This window comes from Anser cygnoides, chromosome Z (assembly GCF_040182565.1).
Source record: "Anser cygnoides isolate HZ-2024a breed goose chromosome Z, Taihu_goose_T2T_genome, whole genome shotgun sequence".
Taxonomy (NCBI): domain Eukaryota; kingdom Metazoa; phylum Chordata; class Aves; order Anseriformes; family Anatidae; genus Anser; species Anser cygnoides.
In genome coordinates, this window is record NC_089912.1 from 23,208,099 (window position 1) to 23,229,148 (window position 21,050).

General features: G+C 39.3%; 1 protein-coding gene and 1 long non-coding RNA gene across 6 annotated transcripts in view; one reads left to right on the forward strand and one right to left on the reverse strand.

The window, feature by feature from the left end:
- LOC106046538 (uncharacterized) overlaps positions 1-19,556 on the forward strand; it is a 40,245-nt gene extending 20,689 nt beyond the window's left edge. For 2 of the 3 annotated variants that reach the window (XR_001213274.3, XR_007158783.2), the window contains exons 2-5: positions 7,560-8,034; positions 8,899-9,067; positions 16,351-16,486; positions 16,969-19,556. This is a non-coding gene — a long non-coding RNA (uncharacterized lncRNA). Of the gene's footprint in view, positions 1-6,638; positions 8,035-8,898; positions 9,068-16,350; positions 16,487-16,968 lie in introns of those variants that run through there. The other variant, XR_001213273.3, reaches the window with a different exon arrangement.
- KCNN2 (potassium calcium-activated channel subfamily N member 2) overlaps positions 1-21,050 on the reverse strand; it is a 144,028-nt gene that overhangs the window by 99,882 nt on the left and 23,096 nt on the right. The gene's annotated exons all lie outside the window — the stretch shown is intronic.

A 21,050-nucleotide genomic window follows, 5' to 3' on the forward strand; every position in this document is an offset into this window, starting at 1 on the left:
CAAATATTTTAGAAATGAATAGAAACTTGGGACAGGTTTTTTTCATTGCTAAAAGTGTTTCATTCAAACAATGCAATCATTCCAGAGTTGGTAACTCAGAGCAGAATGTAGCCTTTACACAAATGGTTGGGCTAATTAAGACCCCTCTAGCTCAATGAACAAAAGTCATATGCGATCCTGTAATGCTCTTCTAAGAGATACATGATATTACTTAAACTGAGAAGGACTGGAAAACAGACTGTGCCTCACATATGTGTGTTCAGGCATGAAACAAAGCAGAAATATTTCAGTAAGCAGAAGCTCTGTATTTAAGCAATTCTTATCATATTGTGACTTGACTAAGGCCATAGATGGAAAAAGACTCAGGCCAAGGACTAACCCTAATGGGGTTCTTGCAAGTTGCATCCTTGTGGCATAGGTTGAAGTCACCGCTCAGCAGCCTAGACCAGCAATATCAGCAAGAAAGGCATAACTCACTCTTGGGGTGAACTGCCCTGACACCTTCGCAGCAGTCAAGCATAGGTCCACAGTAACACTGTCTGCATCAAAACGGTGAAAACCCTGTTATATTTACTGAAACATTAATAATGAGGTCTTGTGATTCCTTACATGATAAATGAAACATTTTCATTCAGGTACAAGATGAATTTGATAAATTTCTGTATTTGGGAATAGTGTGAGAAAGGAGAAAAGGGCAGAAATATGCAGCTTTTCATAAAAATTCAATATAGGTTTATCCACAAAGCATTCCTTAAATGCCAGTATTTGTGGCGTTAATCACCAGTATTTGTCTGAATGTTCACATCTGTAACCCTAGTGTTTTCAGTATGCATGTTCACATCTACAGAATAAGGGATGAAAGATTACAAATTGTGTTACAAATTACATGTGAGACTATTTTAATATTCTAGCTGGAATCCAGAATGCCTTTCCTTAGGCAAGGTCAAAGCTACTGAGGAAGTTCTACAAACTTAACATAACATTTGGACAACAAAGAAACATTGGACACACACACACAAAGGCTATTTTCTTAAGACTGTTCGAGAACATCCACCCTCTCATACTAAAGATGGTTTTGTTTGTTGATTACAACAAGAAATAGCATAACAAATTCTACAATTCACATTTACTGAAACAGAGGAGTTGCCATTTTCCCCTTAAGAGAGATACAATTTATGTTTCTCACTGAAAGAAGAAGAATACAGGATTGGCAAGTACACCGATAAAAGAGTACTCAGATTCCAGAAATATCACACCCAGGACACTGATTTTTGCTTCTGTCCACCTTCTGTGGAGTCCAGTCTTGCTGTATAAGCCTCACAGAAATAGTAAAATAACTGTCATGTATTTTTGGTATATGTGCTTGTGCAATGGGAAACATGGCCATAAGGTATTAGGCGTTATTACCCATACTATTAAGTTTTAAATAACAATTATTCTAAAAGTCATTGAGGAAGTTTTTAAAAAGGCATTGTTTTATAACTACTACTTGATGAAAAGCTAAATTTTGGTAGGGACAAAAGTGAAACTTCTAAACCATGAGTGTTAAGGAGTACTATGCTCTTCTTCTGTCAGGACAGTAATCACCATAGGTGAGGGGTGGGTATGAACCCTAGCTTAGGCTGGAGGCAACTCTGACATCAACCAAAAGTTATTATATGCAGGTGAAACAGAAGAAATATGTTTATCCCTTCTATACGCTTTTCCCAGTGTTTTTCTTCATCCTGACACCCATGAGCAGAAACACCTATTACATCTGTTTTCAGCACCTCTCAGCACACTGGTCTTTAAAAGATAGCTTCCAGCTCACTCTTTCAGCCCATTGTTCCTTCTGAAAAGACACCCAGAAGTATGCCACATCTCAACTCTGCAACGAGAGAGGTGGCCATATACCCAGGCCTGAACCAAGGATGTGCAAGTGACTCCTGTAACTCCATAGGGTCCACTTTAATCTGTATTGGGTTCAAGACTTCAGTGTCAAGGCACTGGAAATTTGTTGGTGGATTTGCAAGTAGAAAAAAAATGACAGCAGAGCAGAAGGGAGCTAAGGGATTCTAGTGCAAACTGACAAGTTACTTACCTTTCTGAAGCATAAAATATACAACTAATAAGAAGATGGAGTGGAGACTTAACTAAAATTTTACTATGGAATCAATCCCTACTTAAGGATGAGATGTATTCCTGAATAACCTCTTTCCATTTCCCTAAAGATGTTTTTCACTAATAACCCAATATATCTTTTTGTTGCAGCTCTTTCCTGGAGCACAAATAATTGAATTTTATGTGATAAATCTCTGTTGGCTGGATTCATCAGGCTTATGTAAGGCTAGCAGAGTGCCAGACAGCAATCTAGGCAGCACTGGGTTTCTATCACAGAAAACAGGGATGAAATAGACCTCAAGGTATCATCCCATCACTTCCCTCTGCCAATTCCCTTCCAGCATTCTTGACACCAATTAGCATTACCTAAAAACCCCAAGTGAAGGAAAATACATTGGCCTCCAAGATGATCTCCTCAAAGGCTAAAAAAGTCTCATCAAGCTTTGCAGATTGACAAAAGTCAGCAGATGCATTATCTCTTACTTTAGGAACGGTGACTGTCCCTCATGACCTATCTATAAGTGTACCACAGAAATACAGGTTCAGTGCGGGGTACCATGAAACAAATACAAAAGTTGTTAGAAGAACAATATTCTGAGTAGTTCTTAATGACTCGCCATCAAACTGCAAAAATATATCAAATGGGTTTTCACATTAATGATAAGAATCCTTGAGTAGACAGTGCACTTAATAAGCTTCTGTACAGGTGAAGTGGAAGAGATTGCCTGCACTTTGGCAGATAGAAAGCATTTAAAATGATCTTGACACATCAAGGAAATAATCTGTGCACAAAATTATGTTTCTGTGGCAGTAATCAACGACACAAATTCAACCTGAAGTACCTCTGTGCAGCAGCTTTGCAGGAAGGGAGCTGGGGATGGAGTGACTGAGACCAAAGAGGCTTTACCAACTCATACTTTTGCAATAAGGCTTCGTATGAGGTAACAATAGGAGTATTAAGAGTCACTAAGGAACCTACATGAGTAAAAGCCTTACTAATGGGAATATTCTGCTGGTAGCATCATTGTTTAGAAACTAGCATTAGTGGAAAGTTTTCAGAGAGGAGTAACAACACCTGGAAACAAAAGGGTCAGGGTGAATGGGGGAGGCAGAAATTACAGGGATACTTAATTAGCCTAGGGACTACACTGCAATGAGAAAATTAAAATTTCCCTTGTGTCTCATGGATGAAAGAAGAGAAGAAATAATTCTGAAATTAATATAGTTTAGGCATTTTTGATCCTGCGGTTGGTTAAGTAAGGGAGTGAATAGGAAAGATAACATCTCAAAAAAAAAAAGGAAACAACAACAACAAAAAACAACATTTTTGCTAGGAAATTTTTCAGGCAGTTCTGAGATTGGGAATGAACTAGAAACAGTTAAAAGGTCCTTTCTAGCGATATTCCCTGTCTACAAGAGCTGAACATCCAGCTCCTGCTCTCTCAGCTAGCTTTAGAAAACCCCACAACATATTCTTGGCACAATGTATGTAATGGCTCACCAGCTTAGATCATTAATTTCCTGCCACAGACCTCATCTACAGAATGCATGCCATTCTTACCACAGTCAATACTGCTTGCTGTCTCTCACTGACCTCTCCAGCACCACCACCAAAAGCCTGTGTCTCCTGACCTACCTTGTTTGTCTCCATGGCTCATTACCAGAAGGCAGATCCCTGTTCCAAACCCATAAAGTGTATGGCTTTTCATAAAGATTTCTTTTAAAAACTTCCAGCCATGATTTTTTTCACCAGCAGTTCTGCAGCAATGACACAATTTGAAAGTTTCATCTATTGGCACGTACAGAGTTCTCCTTACTCAATATTTTGGGAGTCTGGTGTTACGCCAATGCCATATGATGCAAACGTGAGCAACATTGTATTAGCATGCCCACTGGAGTACAATATGCTTTGCAGCACAATGGCATGTGTCATCTTTTGTCTGCAGCATGTCAATGGCAATAACCCCTTGAGCCAAGTACATCAGTGTATCAGCATAACAAAAGATATTGTTTTTCTGTTTCTAATTTAGAGCAGCAAATGGTTTTTATTTTATTTCAAATATAGTTAGTTCTGGTAATAGAGTTGGACTGATATCCATAGAAAACAAAGCTGTATGTGCATCCTTTTTTCTCTGTTATTGCTACAGAAAAACAGCTACAAGACACAATTTAAATATGGTGTAGGTAATCTATCTGATGAAAAAGAAAAAAGCCCAACATTGTTCTCCTCTCTCACTGCAATCTCTTTTAAATCAGTTCCAAACTATCTCCAGCAAAACTCCCAACCACCACCCCCATGAGAAATTGCATAACAGTGCTGAGAACAATTCCTGATCCTAATTTGCAAGAATGATCCATACTTTGGCTGAGTGAATACCAGTGTCCACTGCTAGTAAACTTTCAAATCTCAGGCTTTCATCCTCTCTGATATTCGTTGCAATGCGAGATACAGAAAATTCTCCAGTTACTTCTTGATCTTCACCCTCACTTGTTAAGAAAAACATTTAAAAAACTAATGAAAACTAAATTCAGAGATCTGAAATCAGCCTTCAGCGTGCAGATGCCAGGCAAGACTGAAATTATAGATGTCAGGGGACAGACTGCCTCAAAAAATTAACTAGAACACAATCTTATCAGTGCATCCCTCCATTTACAAAAGAGGAATGCAATTTAACACTAAATCAACAGAATGGAGTGATGCTAATGGCACAGCTGCCCTTTTATATCTTCAACTGACTAAAAACTACAAATCCTCAAAGAGGACAACCTGGTAGCAGCAATCTTGTTACACGTATCTTCCCCATCCAGGAGTGGAGAAGCAATAAAAATGTAGAAACATTTTATTAAATGACCTGCCAAAATCTGTCTCAGTTTGTCAGTGTGAGGCTCAAAGATTTCTAGTTTGTTTGCATTACAGCTTCTCAAAGATGCAGTCACTCCAGAGACACATTGTTCATGTGAGGAAGAAAAGAATAAAGCTCCTCGCAATCCACTAGACATTCTTGCCTTGCAAATCTAGTTTGCTAGGGCATTGCCTAGGTGACAGCTGTTTTAGAACTTTACTAATGCAGATTAACACTCTGGGCAACCACTTACTCAGTAATTCAAAACCAAACCCTGAATTTTATTATACCAATGTTCCAGGCCTCTTGCGATTCTTCTGGGAGCTGCATAATCTACGAACATGTTGGCACACAAAAGTGTGTGCTAATTAATAGATTCATTATCACAATGTGATACACATCATCAAATTTTTACATTGTCTTTGATCCAACAGTCACTGGCAATATTACAATGCATGGTAACTACTTATCATATTATTATCCTTCTATGCATGTTTAAAATTTGCATAGCTGCAAAGCATTAACTTTGTTCACAGTTGGGGTTTTCTGTACACTGATGTCTCATTTGAGTAGTTAGAAGCAGGAAGTGAAATTTCTCTGCCAAAACTTTTCTTCATGTATTTTCTAAACCCTGAGTGACATTTTAGCTGCCTTGAAAATACTTCCTCTTTCTAAAGAGCAGGAGGCACTCTTGCTTCTGGATTATAATGCCTCTCTTCCTTTTTTTTTTCCTTTTTTTTTTAATTATCATTTCAGTCAGTAGAATGTTTTAATTAATTATTTGCATGCATCAGTCAACCACCAAAGTAAAAATTAAAATGCTAATGTATTTTCATATCTTATGAAAGAAATTCCATATAAAAATAATCAACGGTTGCAGCTTTGCTGCATTAGAGCTTTGTGCTTGATCTTTTACTACTGTTGTTAAGGATCATTTCCACCCACAGGACCAGTGTACCCCAAAATCAGAAGGAACACCCAAGAAAAAAACACTGTGTTGTCACCTTGCCCATGACAGAAGGTATCAGTTGTGCTCTTGCCTTGGATCTGTGTGTTGTTTTAAGAAGCCTGAGGCAGGCAGAGCTCCCTGCTCCCTGCAAGGAGGAAAAGAGAAGGAGGTTGGCCCTTCTGAAGCAGAAGCACCATCTCAAGGGGAGATGTTCCAGCAACAGTGTTTGGCTGCCAAGAGAACGGCAGGCAGCAAGTCTTACACAGCCTCTTTTAACCACAGTCCTAACTTCTTTTCTTATGTTTTGTTTATTTCAAAAGAGCTACCGTTCCAGCTTTTTCAAAAAAAAGTGAGAGTTTCTGAGTTTAGAAGTCTTTTGGTCCTCCATGGGTAGTTCACTCTGAGAAGAAGATCTAAGTAGATCCATCTCAGAGTCTGAGCCAGGTTAAGCTTCCATCACAGTGCCTATAAAGCAGTGTTATCTTCATTGTTGGAAAGTCAGATGATACTTTCCCATCACTTTACATTTCAATGTAAAACACGATCACACAGTGTCATGGTCACTAGACAGTCTAAGCATGGCCTGCTGCAAGTTTCTAAAATAGACTGCGTGCATGCTGCAAAATGGAGAGAGCAGCAGCAATGACCAAATGAAACATAGAAAAAGAAATGGGTGCATGAAAAAAAAATCAAGGGATAGGTTTGTATTTTTAGGGGCTATAGAAAAAGAAATTGTTTAGCGACTATGTATTTGCTGAACCTTATCAGCAAGGATTTGTTTACATATCATACATACCCTTGTTCAAAACCTGGTCTGACAAGTAACTGCACCTAATTTGAACAAGTTTGAAGTATGGGGAAGGAAGGGGAAAGATAATAATATGGCCTGCAAAACAAAATTCAAGTGCCTCTCTCTACCAACAGTACGATTAAAGTGTTAATTTCAGTGTCTCTAGAGACATCAAAAAGCACAAGAAAAATGTTTTTGTTTTATTTGAACAAGACTCATATGAAATTACCTAGACATACTTCCACTAAAAAAGCGGGAAACCATATATAGCAGCATGCCAAGACTCAGGTGCAAAACTTTAGTTGCTGTTATATTTACTTATATTTACTTATATTTAGTTGCTATTGCATTTCATGTAACCTACACTTTTAGCAAGGCTAGCAGGAAACCAACCTATTTTACAGGAAATGGACATTTCCAAGTCACTGTCTACCTCAAGTCAGAGACATAATGTTGATGTTTCCCACACAGGGAAATGTCCCCACAATAATTTCAGAGCAAAATGTTCAAAATATGTAAAATGTTAAAGACTGCTAGCATCTACAGAATCCAAGCAAAATAAATTGAGGAGGGATTTTTGCTGTTTTGTTGTTGTTGTTACTATTTCATGTGGAGTCAAAATTAAGCTTGTAGACCTATAAATCATTTACCAATCTATCAAAATCGATATCAAAATAACAGCGTGGTAATGGTGAAAACTGGAAAGATCCTTTCCACACATTGGTTTAAGTTCTGGCAAAGAGACAGTAGCAAATGATCCTAGCAAACTAACTTTTTAAAGCACTGCATTTTCGCATAGCATACTCTTGAAATATACTGTGGACTAATCAGTTTTCTTTCCCTTTTTCTTTCATGAGCTGTCTCCTTCCTTCCACAGACTGTAGTGAAGTACATGGACATGAGGCTGTGGGGCTCCTTTTATCTTGCTAACCCATCCAAAGCTTAGATGAACACTAATGCTGAAAGGAGCTGTATTAACAATCGATGTGACCTAATGGACCAAATTTTTCTGACACACAAACTCAATTCTTCACTGAACTTTCTTTAATTTCTCTGTACCCCTAATCACTCGTGAAGATTTGTTTTTTGATTACATGCTATATCGTGAACTGCAACCAACACCTGTTGGAATGAATTTTACCCTAGTCAAGCAACTCCTCCACCATCCTGATCTGGTGAACCTCCTACAGCAGGGCACAGAGAGCAGGACAAAAGACTCTTATCACAGACCATCATGATATTGAAGAAATACATCAAGTGTTGGAGAGAGTCAAAAAGGACAGAGAACATCAGTGGTGCTTGGATGGTCTCCTACAGCAACTGGAGTACTGAACCTGACACTACACCCTATGGTGATTTTATTAACTCTTATCATTTGATGTTTACTGTTAACCGTTGCTTTATACATCAGGGTTTGGAGGGTGGCTAAACAAGCTGTGCTTCTGAAAAATCTCCCTCACATGTACAAAATAGTTTAAATTTTCAGCTTATACAACTGGGCATGTGAAAACAAAGGAATAAGCGTTGTACTTCAGTTCATGCTAATGATTCCCAAAGTAGCACACATACAGGCATAAACCATTTGCCAATACATTCATCCAACTGAGGCAAGAGGTAACCCTGCTACGGCTCTGTGAGGACAAAGCAAATTGACTGCAGTCACAGGGTGGAGTGTGGCGGGTACACTCTATTCCTGCGCTTGGCGTAAGTCTTGCTCAGGCTTATGAGCCACAGTAGTCCTCAACGTGATCATTCCTTGAACTGGACAGCTCATTCATAACAGAGCGCCAGGCAGATGCTCAATGCCATGAAATCTTTCATGGGAAAATGATAAATCACATCAGAGTCCAAGAACAACATGATAAGGAATCTGAGTTTGACTAGGAGTCAGCCACTTTATCTAATAAATATGGCACAGCATCATCCTTTTGTTGTTTATGATCCAAGGAAAATCCGTCACAGCATTGTTCCTCTGTTATCTACACAGTGTGGTGAAGCCTGACACTGCCTCCCTTGCTATTTTTACGATACAGGCATGGGACGATCAGGCCTCTCCCGTGACTGTATCCAAGGCCCCTGTGGCACAGCTAATTGACAAGGGCACAATTAAGTGCTAAGGGGAGGGGGATTGCACAACCTGAGCCACAAAGTGAAAAAGGCCCAAATCCTGGAAAATCACTGACTAAAAGTCGATTATCTCATGATCTTATAAATAGTGATCCCAAGCAAGAACTCTTGGAGCTCTCCAGGGACAGTAGCGGGCTGCACCCTCAGTCTCTGCAGGAGCTGGGATGCCTCTCAGGGCACATGAGAGGAGAAGCGCATCTCAGGGATGACTCCTGAGGAACAAGCTCAACTACAGACAAATGCTGACGGTGAAGTAAGGTAAGTCACTCTAAAGGGGAATTTGGAAGCACACAACTTAGTTTAGAAACCCCCCAGGACCCTGCAGTAAGTCTTGGGTGAACCTTGCCGTTCTTGAATCTTTAACTAAGTCACTGTTTCTACTGTAGCAAATTCTTTTAGATTATTGTGTTAATTGACTGCTACTTAAATACTGTTTAAGTGTTGTTAAAAATCACACAATCTAATCTTGTTATTTACCATAAAAGTATATAATAAATCCTTAACTAATGCTACATTAGAGTTGTATAAAATCAATTCCACTATGAACATGAAACAGCAAATCTGAGCTAGCCAAAGGTCTGGCCTTGAAAATTAATTGAAAATGGAACAGCAGTTCTTGTCAGTCTAAAGTTAGTAAGCCATACAGCCACCTTCTGTACTTATTACATTTCCCCTTCAGAAGAGAAAGTTGTTTAATATTTGCTAGGGACAAATGGTATTGAGCCTCACTGCTTGTAGTGTCCTAGCTTGTTTTAATTTACGCTAGTGCCAGTATAAACAAGCTACTGCCTTGAGACAGCACTACAAAAAGTGAGAGTCAAGGAGCCAAACCCACCTCTCAGACACTGCTTGCCTCCAGTGTAGCAGAGAACTCAGACAAAGAGGTTTACCCCCTTACTCATGGTGCTGTTGTTCAGATATCACAGCAGAACAATCTGCAAACTTCAGTTCCTACAGAGCACCAGCATGGACAACATTTTATGGAGAATGGAGGTTTATGGAGAATACATTGTATACAAGGAAACCAAACCTCAAATCTGAATTTGATAGCAATGATGACATTTTAGGAACCACGGAACTTAAAGTATCAGATACAACTGAACTGGTCATGAATAAAATCCTAATAGAACATGACAAAAAAAAAAAAAAAAGAGTGATATAAGTGATATTACTGGGTATACATATTGCAGAGTGGTAGAGTGGCCTCACTTAACACACAGCCCCCTGATAAGGTATTCCTTATCAGGAATTCTTTATATTGTTCTAGAGCTGCAACTACCTGTTTAAGTGTTTTCAGGAAGGTCTTCGAGCTTGATGTGAAGTGGGAAGTGAAGGAACCTGACTGCTGTCACGTTCTGACAGCACATCTCCATATTGTGGGCACATCAAGTTTATACAGTGGCCACTGAATGCTGAGTTTGTGTAACAGCTGTGCACTTGGAAATTGAGATGTGCTAACATTTCATCATAGAAAGGTCATGAAAAAAAACACACATTGTTCTTACTGATGAGTGAAATAAATTGTATTTCAAATAGCTAGTGGAAAAAAACTGGACTGGCCATACAATTGAAGAAGTAAAATGAAACCTTCAGAATCAGTTTGTGTTTTAGTAACAGTCAAAACTAGATCAGCTGAAGTAAATGTACCTACAAAAATCTCAAAAATGTCTGTGTGAAGTTATTACAGACAGAATAGCAACAAAATTCACTAGCTAATCAACAACAAAAATTCTAAGTTATGCTGTCCTTAGAGCTTATTTTGAAAGCCCCAAATATGAGAGAATTATCAAACACTAATGGGAAATAGCATGACTTTTGAGCAGTTTTTAACATGCGTCCAGTCTCACAGTAGGTTAGCCTGCTCTATTTTTGGCATTTTAATTTTGGCATTATGGTTTTAACTATGAGAGGGTCCTAAAACAGTCTTCTTTACTTGTATGTTTTAAGTGATTCAAAAGATCTTTCTAGTAATCTTTTGTCAATTCAGAATAATGTTAATATGTATATCCATTAGCTAGTAAAATTCTGCTGAATTTCATTTCATTTTTTCCCTGCAAACAGGAGAGTCCAAGTTGAGCTGACTATGACTTGGTTTGGTTAGAGACAGGGACCAGTTTTGTTTAAAGTTGGCTCTAGATTTGTTTAGAGATTTTGGTGTCGGGAAGCACTCAGTAAGTAAGAACTAGAAGTGTGTGTGAAAAAAACCTGCACATCTCCAGCCAGCTACCACAAACATTAAGGTATCTGAAGGGATGTCCTGGTTTCAGCTGGGATAGAGTTAATTTTCCTCCTTGTAGCTGTTATGGTGCTGTGTTTTGAATTTAGGATGAGAATAATGCTGATAATACACTGATGATGTAGTTGTTGCGGAGCAGTGCTCACACAGAGCCAAGGACATTTCAGCTTCTGCTGCTGCCCTGCCAGTGAGGAGGCTTGGGGGTGCACAAGGAGCTCGGAGGGGACACAGCCAGGACAGCTGGCCCAGCCTGGCCAAAGGGATGTCCCATACAATGTGGCATCATGCTGAACAATAAAACTGAGTGGGCTGGCTGAGGTGAGGAGAATCACTGCTTGGGGATGGGATGGGCACCAGTCAGCAGGTAGTGAGCAATTGCATTATGCATCACTTGCTTTGTACCTGCTATTATTATCATCATCATCACCATCATCATCATCGTCATCATCATCATCATCATCATCATTTCCCTTCCTTTTCTGTCCTATTAAACTGTCTTCATCTCAACCCCCAAGTTTTTACTTTTTTTTTTTTTTTTTTTTTTTCTCATGATTCTCTCCCCCATCCCCCTGCAGGGGCAGGGAGGAGGGAAGGAGCAAACAGCTGTGTGGTGCTGAGCTGCCTGCTTGGTTAAACCACAAAGAGGGACCCTCTGGAAGGAAGTCTTTTCCACTTGAATTGCAAGACAAGTTCCTAGATTTCTCTTCATCTGAGCCACCAAACTTAAGCAGCAAAACAAATCAGAGGAAGAGATGCAGTCAAAATTTACAGGTGGATTCCTTGCAGCGACTGTGGAAGCTGACAGAAATGCTACAAGACAATAGGGAGAGAAAAAAGAAACAGTTATGATTAATGCTCATCACATTGTGCATGTTGTTATCTATGAAACCATCCCTATACTGTAACTTCCCTCCCATAGCTTATCATACTCACTACTATCTTTTCCTCAGTTCAGACAACTATGTGTCCCAAAGAACTACATATATTTTCACGTTTCTACTTCATCTGCACACAGAAGCCCCTATCTTGAGCTAGGATAGTTTAGTCCAGCTGTATGGATCTTGTAGGATGCTAAGTTTAAGGATTGGAAAGTAGTTAGTGTTGCTATGGGAACTGATTTCTTGGTTAGTCACACAAACAATGTATTTATCTATCTCACCCTATTCTTAACATGAAAACCATTCAGTGATTTTGTTCCAGGGCAACCTGAGGTGCATGGAATGAAGTGTTCAGTTTATGAGAAATGAATCCACTGCAGTAAATAAAATGCTTTTTCTATAGTAACACATTAAATTAAACCAGGCTACAATATTTTCAGAGGAAAGTTGGATGCACTTGTAATTCTAAGAGCCTCAAGGAATGACAGAGCAATTAAACTTCCAGATCGTGACAGCCCCTGCAAGGCTGCAGAAACTATAGCACCTAGGCTCACACCTAACTAGGATTTGGAAAATTCCCAGTGGCTGTTACTCACTATAAAAAAGACAGAATTCTCTTTTTACTGACCAAGAACTCTCACCCAGATGCGTCTACACTTTCCTTTTCATAATGGAGCAATAAACAATTTTGGCCCTGGAGTTAGTTACTTTACATTATCACAGAATCACAGAATGGCTGAGGTCAGAATGGACGTCCAAAAGTCATCTGGTGCAAGCCCCCTGCCCAAGCAGATTCACCCAGAACAAGGTGCCCAGGACCATGTCCAGGGGACTTATGAAGATCTCCAACGAGGGAGACTCCACGGCCTCTCTGGGCAGCCTGTGCCAGTGCTCAGTGTTCATAAACAGTGCTTCTCGTGTTCAGAGGGAGCCTCCTACGATCAAGTTTGTGCCCAGTGCCTCTTGTCCTAGCACTGGGCACCACAGAAAAGAGCCTGGCTCTGTCCTCTTTGCACCCTCCCTTCAGGTATTTATACACATTGATGAGATCCTCCCTGAGCCTCCTGTTCTCCAAGCTGAAGAGTCTCAATTCTCTCAGCCTCTCCTCACAGGAGAGATGGTCCTGTCCCTAAAAAAGCATGTGTGACTGCATGTATGACTGCATAGCTCACAGACATTAAAATCACTTTACGTATGATGTCAAACAAAAGTGAAAATTCCCACAGGACCAGGATGAATTTTTTTTATTTTTTATTTTTTTTGTCAGAACACGTGTGCTCATCAGAAGTTGTTCTGGCATTTGGAAACAAAGCTCCAGCTCTTGCTCGTAGCTTGTGGAGACTGCACTTTTAAAAAGAGTTAAAGTTATTTTCCAAGGGGCTGCTCTGAGTGTTAGGGGTTCCTCTTCTCCTCATACTGTTTCTTTTCTCACACTATCCACTCTGTTGAGTTAAGCCACACAACTGAGGTAGAAGCACATACTGTGAAGTATAGTTTGGGACATAGGAGTTCAATGGAGAAGCCTCTATTTCTCCCTAACCCAAGTGCATTCTACTGTCTAAAATCATTCTTTCTCCAAAAATGCTTGCAACGTAAATTGTCACACCTACTTGGAGAACCGAATAATTCTTCACTCAGAAAAAATGTTATATTTTTCCTTCCTAACCGACTAGGTTAAATGTTTGTAGATCCAAGGCAAAAATAAGGCAGGACTAAGCAGCATTCTTCTAACACTTCCAAGTCAGGAACAGATTGCCAGTGTTCACTGTTTTTGCAGAAGCCATTCTATCCCCTCTACAGACTTGTTCTCCTCACTCTAAGAATTAGAATATATACATACATATCTACAGAATTCGGTGTTTCAGATTCCCTGTATGCAAACGGAGAACACTTACTACGTTTAAACTTCATATCTGTTAATGATTTTATCCATCCTAGAGAAAAACAATCACTGGAAATTTTATTCACATTTTATTGTTTTGAAATTGTTATAAAATGGGACACCTGTAAGGTCCTCCACATAAATTACTTTTTTAACAACTGCTGCAAGTCTCAAATCATTAGTTGAGGTAAACTACAATAAAAGATGCAAGTAAAGGGTGGTAATGTGGCCCTTATGCACGTGTAAGTAAAAACATTTGTTTTAATAGCGCACCCTCTGAAGAGTGATAAATTGTTGTTACTGAAAAGTAAGAGTCTTGTATCTCATTAGGTTACATCACAAGTGACAAAATATGAGGTTCTTACAGAGCTAATGGCATAACAGCAGATCATACACAGACAACACCTGCTAGCTACCGGGAAAATAATAAGCACATGATTCCTTGAGATCTAATTCAGCAGTAAAACCTACCAAACTAACAACAAGAAAACCCACAAAAGATTACAGAAGCCCCGGAATATTTTCTGATACACTGCAAAAGCAGGTGGGCAGAATTTAGACTGGTCCCTTGATGATTAGCTACAATATGCAGTATAATCTGGTTTGAAGATAAGCAGTTTGACAGAGATTAGAGAACAAAATTTAGTTTCCAGGGCTGAGAATCCTAAATCCTGAGCAGTTCTGCATCTTCTTGCTTTCCTCCATTGGAAATTATTATATATTAACTTCTTAGTATTTGATCATTACAAAAAAAAAAAAAAAAAAGACTGGAAACAAACAAGGTGTTTTGTTTGTTTGTTTGTTTGTTTTCCAGTTATCTGGAGAACTGCACCTACAACAGAGCTCAAGGCAAGGGAAGGAGATAAACAGCAGAATAAAGAGCAATACCTGAGCATGGAGTGTTAGAAGGGGAGCAGCAGGAAATAACGCTTCTACTTTGAGTTCTGATTTCTACTATTTGTAACTTAAAGTCACGTGTGAGAAAACAGTTTAAAAGTGATTGAAAACAATCCTGCTTTAAGCAGAATGAGCACAAGTGCCTTGCCCTTAGTGACAATAACAAATTGGCAGGATTGCAATTTTCTAATGTGCATGATAATAAGTTTTGGGGGAGAGAAATGGGGGTGCAGCAGGGAGAGGAAGTATATGGCACTGGGTTCATAGCTCACGATGACTGATTACATCAAATATGTACAGTATGCAATACATTTTGGCATCATCTTCATAATGTTCTGGCATACCTCAATAGCCACAATGACAATTTTACTGAAGTATCTGACATGGAACTGGACAGTGTTATTTTCCATCCAAGTTCTGGACCATTAACACATTTGGGAAGAAAGGGAGTATTTCATAATACCTGTCACATTATTATACCTCTTCCTATTAAAAAATAATCATTTTCCATTAGTGAAGGGCAACACTGATTCTTTATCTGATCCAAATCCAACTCCCACTGAAGCTGTCAGAAGAAGCAGAAGCACATTTTTCTCATGTGGGTATATTTTCAGTGATGTGTCTCTCAGTGAACATTATTGTCATTTAACATATGACCACCTTCTTGAAGGTAGCAGTTTTTCAACGTGTTTTGAGGAAGAAAAACAAAATCACAAGTCACAGCAGCTTTGAGTCATGCATCTTCAGAAAAGAAAGAAATTACCACTGGCTCATAGAAAGTTTTCCAACACAGCTGCTTTTCCTGGAGCTTTGACAGCAGAGCTATGCCTCTGAATTATAAACATAGCTGCTGATTTGGCCATCAGAAATTTAGTTCAAAAATATAAATACCGTTGAACAAAATAGCCTTGGACTGTAATAGTCTGTGAGTTATTGAAAAAGATGTGGACACAATTGGAATCCATTCTCTCCCAAATGCTCAGAAACCACAGCAACAGTAATTATTTTTCCTCAAATGCTTTCAAACTCACTCCAGCCATTGTTCAGTGATTTGTGGGCTCTGCAGAAAAGCAGATGGTGTGCTTTGACCATTGTTTATTTTACCAGTCAAATTTATTCCATTGTTGTTTCATCTTTGTTCTCCTGTTTGTTGCATCTGCTCATTTCTTCAGCTAATACTTGAGTATAACCCATAAATTGTCCTGGACAAAGACAATTTCTGTGCTGTGTGTGGAAAGTGTCTAACAGTGCAAGATAACCCTGTCCCTAATGCGAGTCTCTGAAGGCAGATGTTAGACACGTAACAATCTTTTGGTGCCACGTGCTGTCTTGGGTCCCTCAAGATGCTACATGAAGTTTTTCATCACTGTAATTTTTGTCTAATTAAGAGACCCAGTAGACAGAAAAACACACTTCACTTGTTGGATTTCAGGAAAGCAGCAGCAGAAATTGTCTGAAAGATGGCCGATTTGGCCTTCCTCAGGAAAAAAATGTGAAAAGACATGGGCAAAATAAGGCAAGATGTTGACAGTCCTACCAATGCATCGAGCAATAAGTGATACTGAAGAAACACGTGCTCTTCAGTATTTGCTTCTCTGTAAGCCAGTATATAACAGGGATTCACTAATCCTCATCTCTCTTGTTCTAGTGAAAATCCTATGACTTGCTCTGAAAGTAGGCTCAAAGGAATGGAGAAACTCATCCCAGCCACCTAACTGGAGGCAACCCAAAGCTTTGGCTTCGAAGAATATTTTGATTTTAAGTGACTCAGCCACAGAAAACAGGTAATAACACTGCAGTATGATTTTCAACCAGCATAAACAACTACATCTTTTAATTTTTAAACACTTTTTCCTAAATAAATTATTCCTGGATAAAACAAACCAAAACGTTTTCAAATGTCCCTGTTTTATTATTTATTTCTCTTCTACTGCTACTTTTTAATACCATTTAAGAATCAGTATACAGAGGAAGAGCAGCTGCATCTTCTTGATTAGGCTTAATCCAACTCATTTACTTTAAAAAATTAAAAAAAAAAAAAAGATCAGCATTTGCATTATGTTCTCCCATTGGACTTCTCAGTCTTTAGGTCCTCATTTTTGCAATGAATCACAGTTCTAGATATCAACCTTTCCATTTATGTATGCATTCTAGATAAAGAAAAGATATATTTCTGATGTTTAAAATGTAAACTCTCCATAAATTGTTGGATCATAAGGATCAAATGTGCTGAATATGTAAATGGATTTATCCTGTATCTGTCTAGGTACCTTCTGTGGCATCACTACCTATGAATTCTCTTCAGTTCTCTTGCACTGCAGCCTGGAGATTGTCCCGTTAACATATCCAACCATTCTACAAGATGGCAACAGAACAGCCTGGTGGATAAGAAATGGCAGAATCAGCCAAAGCAGCAACGGTTGCCCTGCAGGGGAACAAAGAAAATGGTCTCTACTGTAAGGCAGAGCATGTATCTATGTGGGTCTCCCATTCCATCAGCACAAAGATCAGGTGGTACCTTCTGGCACAAGTGCACAAGCATTCACAGTACCTCAGGGAAAAAAATATATATTTTTTGAGAGACATGTCAGACGGCAAATCAAGCCAAGGGAAAGCAAGAGCTACCAAAGCTCTGACCAGCCAACAGAAAAACTCTGTTTGCCAGATGTCTCTTTTCTCCCAGTTTTTGAGGGGACTGAGGTATTTAGATTACTTATTGTTCAGTGCTGGCATAATGAAACCTGATTCTCAGTTGCTCACAGACATGACTAGCAGCAACAAGAATAACTAAATTTATTGATAAATAGCTCATCAGGTAAAAGTGGACATAGGTTATATAGAATGAGTCACCAATTCTACTTCAAGTATGAGAGGCTGAAACTGCAGTAGTCCAAACAGAATGAGTATCAGCTAGGTTACAAGCAGGTATATGAGTGATTAGATGAAATTTGAACATAATCTTTAAGAGACCTTCAGAGGTCTGCCCAGGCCCTATGAATCTGTATTTGCGCATTCACATACACAGCATTGCTGTCACAACAGCTCTTTGGGAGATATTCTAGAGTGAATGGAGCTACTGATGCAGGATGAGTATTGAAAGGAAGAGCTTCAGGAAGAGCAAACAAGAACAATCCCATCAGAGACTATGTTATAACTTAGGAGGTAAAACAACATAGTAGGAGGTAAAGGTTGAAACCACTTCCATGGGTAAAAGAAAGACTATTTATGCTGAGAATAGTCATTAACTTGATGAGAGGAAGCCATTAGCTTCTTTGCTTGATTTTTTTTTGAAAGATTGATGCAGGAAACACTCAAAAAGGGCTTAAGCAAAGGTAGGACCCACACTGGTGACCACTGTCCCCATAGAGCATCTGTGGCAGAGGAACGCGAAAAGCTTAGATGCCTGCAGGCTACAAGAAAACTGAGCAGAGGGCTTCTGAATAACTAAATTTTGAGTTTAGACACTTATAAAGAAAGCTAAGCATATATTTATTTTTTTTAACCTAGCCCCCTTTTAAAACAAAACAAACAAAAAAAACAGCATCACTGTAGTATATCATGAGGTTCTGTGGATGTTGTAGAGTTTGCTTCTGATCTATAGTACAAAACGGAAGCCAGAGATAATGCCACAGAAGAAAGTGGAACATGCTGGTGTAAAAAGTGTTAAAGGAGACCAAAATCTGCCCTGCAACTAGAGATGTCTGTAAAGACTGGATGTTCTTTGAGTCATTATGTAACACATAGCATCAAAATATTCAGTTGCTTCCAGAATTTTGAAAAGTAATGAAAATAAAGTCATTTTTAAAAGAGATGAAGCCATGATTTTTAAGAATTGTGCTGAATACATTTTTGCCTGGCTGGATTGTTGTATATGAAAGTGTGTTATTAAAAGCAGCACTGGGTCACTTTATCTTCTCTATCAAAATAAATATCCTTTAACTTTTTGTTCTATGAAGTATGTAAGGGTATGATAAGGAGAAGCTGAAAAATTAGTAACAGATCTTTGAAATTGAAATTGCCTAATAAATGATTATCAGTGATAACAGATGACTTGTAGAATGTGATAATGCATCAAGGAAATGTTTTTTGAAATGCTGATGCAAGCAAGCCTCTAAAATAGACTCTTATTGCTACAGCATGTCCAAAAATCTTGTCTTCAATCACTGTACTTCTAAAGTATGTCTATGCACACTGATATTGGCAATGTACCTGGTATATTCACAAAAAATAATGATTTTGGAAGAAAGTGTAGGTGACATGGCAGGCATGACTTTTGCGTTAAACAATAAGAAACTACTGCTATTGTTCTCTGGATTCTGATTTGTAAAAAATTTAATTAGTAAAACAAGGTTTCTAAAATATCTATAAATTTTTGGAGTTACCATTCTTGGCCTTTCAGGTTTCAGATGACTACAAATTAATCACAAACTGAAGAAAAGTGGATTCAGTGGGGGAAGAAAGAGGGGAAGGGTTGTGAGTAGTTGTTTTCATTCAGATCACAGTCAAATTTGTGAGATCAATGCAATCTTAGGCCTTTTTTGTGTAAAATGTGTGGCCTGTTTTTGTTAATAAAGTGTTTTTCAATAATGGCAGGAGAAGAACTCCAAGAAACAGAAGGGCAATTTCGGTTTCTATTTTATTAAATGTTTCATGTTTGGAATTTTCCTTACCTACCTGTATTGCTCAGTTATGCATGATAGCCGTGTCTTTGGGATTATGCTCTTTTAAGTGTTTGCCTACAGTAGTTTAATTGGTTCTTGAGACCACACCATTGCACTAACTGCACTGTAGCAAAGTGTTGCCTAGATGAGACCAGTTGGTAATGTCAACTGAAGGGGCACTGGGAGCAGAAGGGACCTCCGGGGAGGGTGGCAGGGCAGTGCCTTGCCAGCCAGGGCCATGCCACCACCCCAGCCAGGGTGCTTCAGGTGTCCTGCCATGCCACAGGCTTTCTGCACAGCTAGCAGCTACAAATTCACTCTGTGCCTCACCGTGAATCCGATGGAGAGCGCTAATTCACGGTGAGACCAAGACACGTGACATATCCCTTTCTCTCAACCACATCATCCCTCGCAGCTTACTACAGAGCTCTTTTATCTCAGGAGTATAAACACAACAGGAAGAGGGTATCCTTTCAAAAATCTATTGTGCCAATAGTAACAGTTGCCCATCTTCTAGGTTTGCACCATTTCTGTGCCTGGAGAGCAGATACCAAGTGGAAGGTTTGCACTATGGTGAGTCAGGAAGCATGGGCTTCACAGAGGCACCGAAGCTGATACTAGTTTACACACTTACCACCTGCAGGAGGGGGAACAGAGCCCCCATACAGTACACAGACCACAGCAGGTTCATTCTGAGTATGTGCAGTGTGAGTAATGGCAGAGAAAGTTTGTTTAGGGGCACACTGTAAGACCAATGCAGTAGGAGAGGAGATGCCAGCAGCATCAGCTGCGTGCCAAGCTCCCACATCACACTGCCTGGCCTTGCCACTGCAAGACAAAGCTCCCTCAGAATTGAATCCCAGTCTTACAGGGAGATCATATGGGATGGAAGGGGTTAGCTGTGGTGATGTGGGGGCTGCAGTGGGAAAGAAAGGTGGGAGAGGCAGCCTTTTGCCTTTATAGTAAAGCAAGTTCTGTTCACAGCTGGCATTTCGTTCTTAGTTACAGGGAATTGTACAGAAGTAGTCTTTTCACCTATCTCTACTGAACTGCTAAAACAGCCACTCTACAATCACGTTATTTCCAGACTCTACAATTAGGAAAAAATTCAGTGAAATCTGCTGTGGTCCAGACGCACAACAGTTATACAGGAGACTGAGCATGTACACCCGTCCCCTACTACAAAATCCTTAGCTCCTCATCCAAGCTATAGTCTGAGTCTGAACTCACCAATTCAACTCCTGATGAAGCAGATGAAAGAGATTCATTTTAAGCCTAAATTTAAGTAGTTATGGTACGTATCACCTGAACACCTCAAGGCTTTTTGATCAAAAGAAATGCAAAACCCAATGCTCAGTATGTTAGAGGGTTCCTATCTGTGTCTTACCCAGAGAAGGTGCTAGTTTTTAGAGTCACCAATTACAGAAAGTCGTTTCAAACTTCCTCAGCAGTTGATGCAATTTATGCAAGCCCATAAATTGTGTCAATTCTCTTGTAATGTCAGCCACATTACAAAGGAATGGAAACAAAACAGGAAAAAAAGACATGATTATTTGATAGGTACTGTGTATATACCTGACACTTCAAATACCCTAGAAGTCTGTGTAAACTGTAACAACAGCTTAGACAAACATTTATTTTTTCTAAGCCAAATTGTGACTAAATGTCGATTCTGTACTTGAAAAAC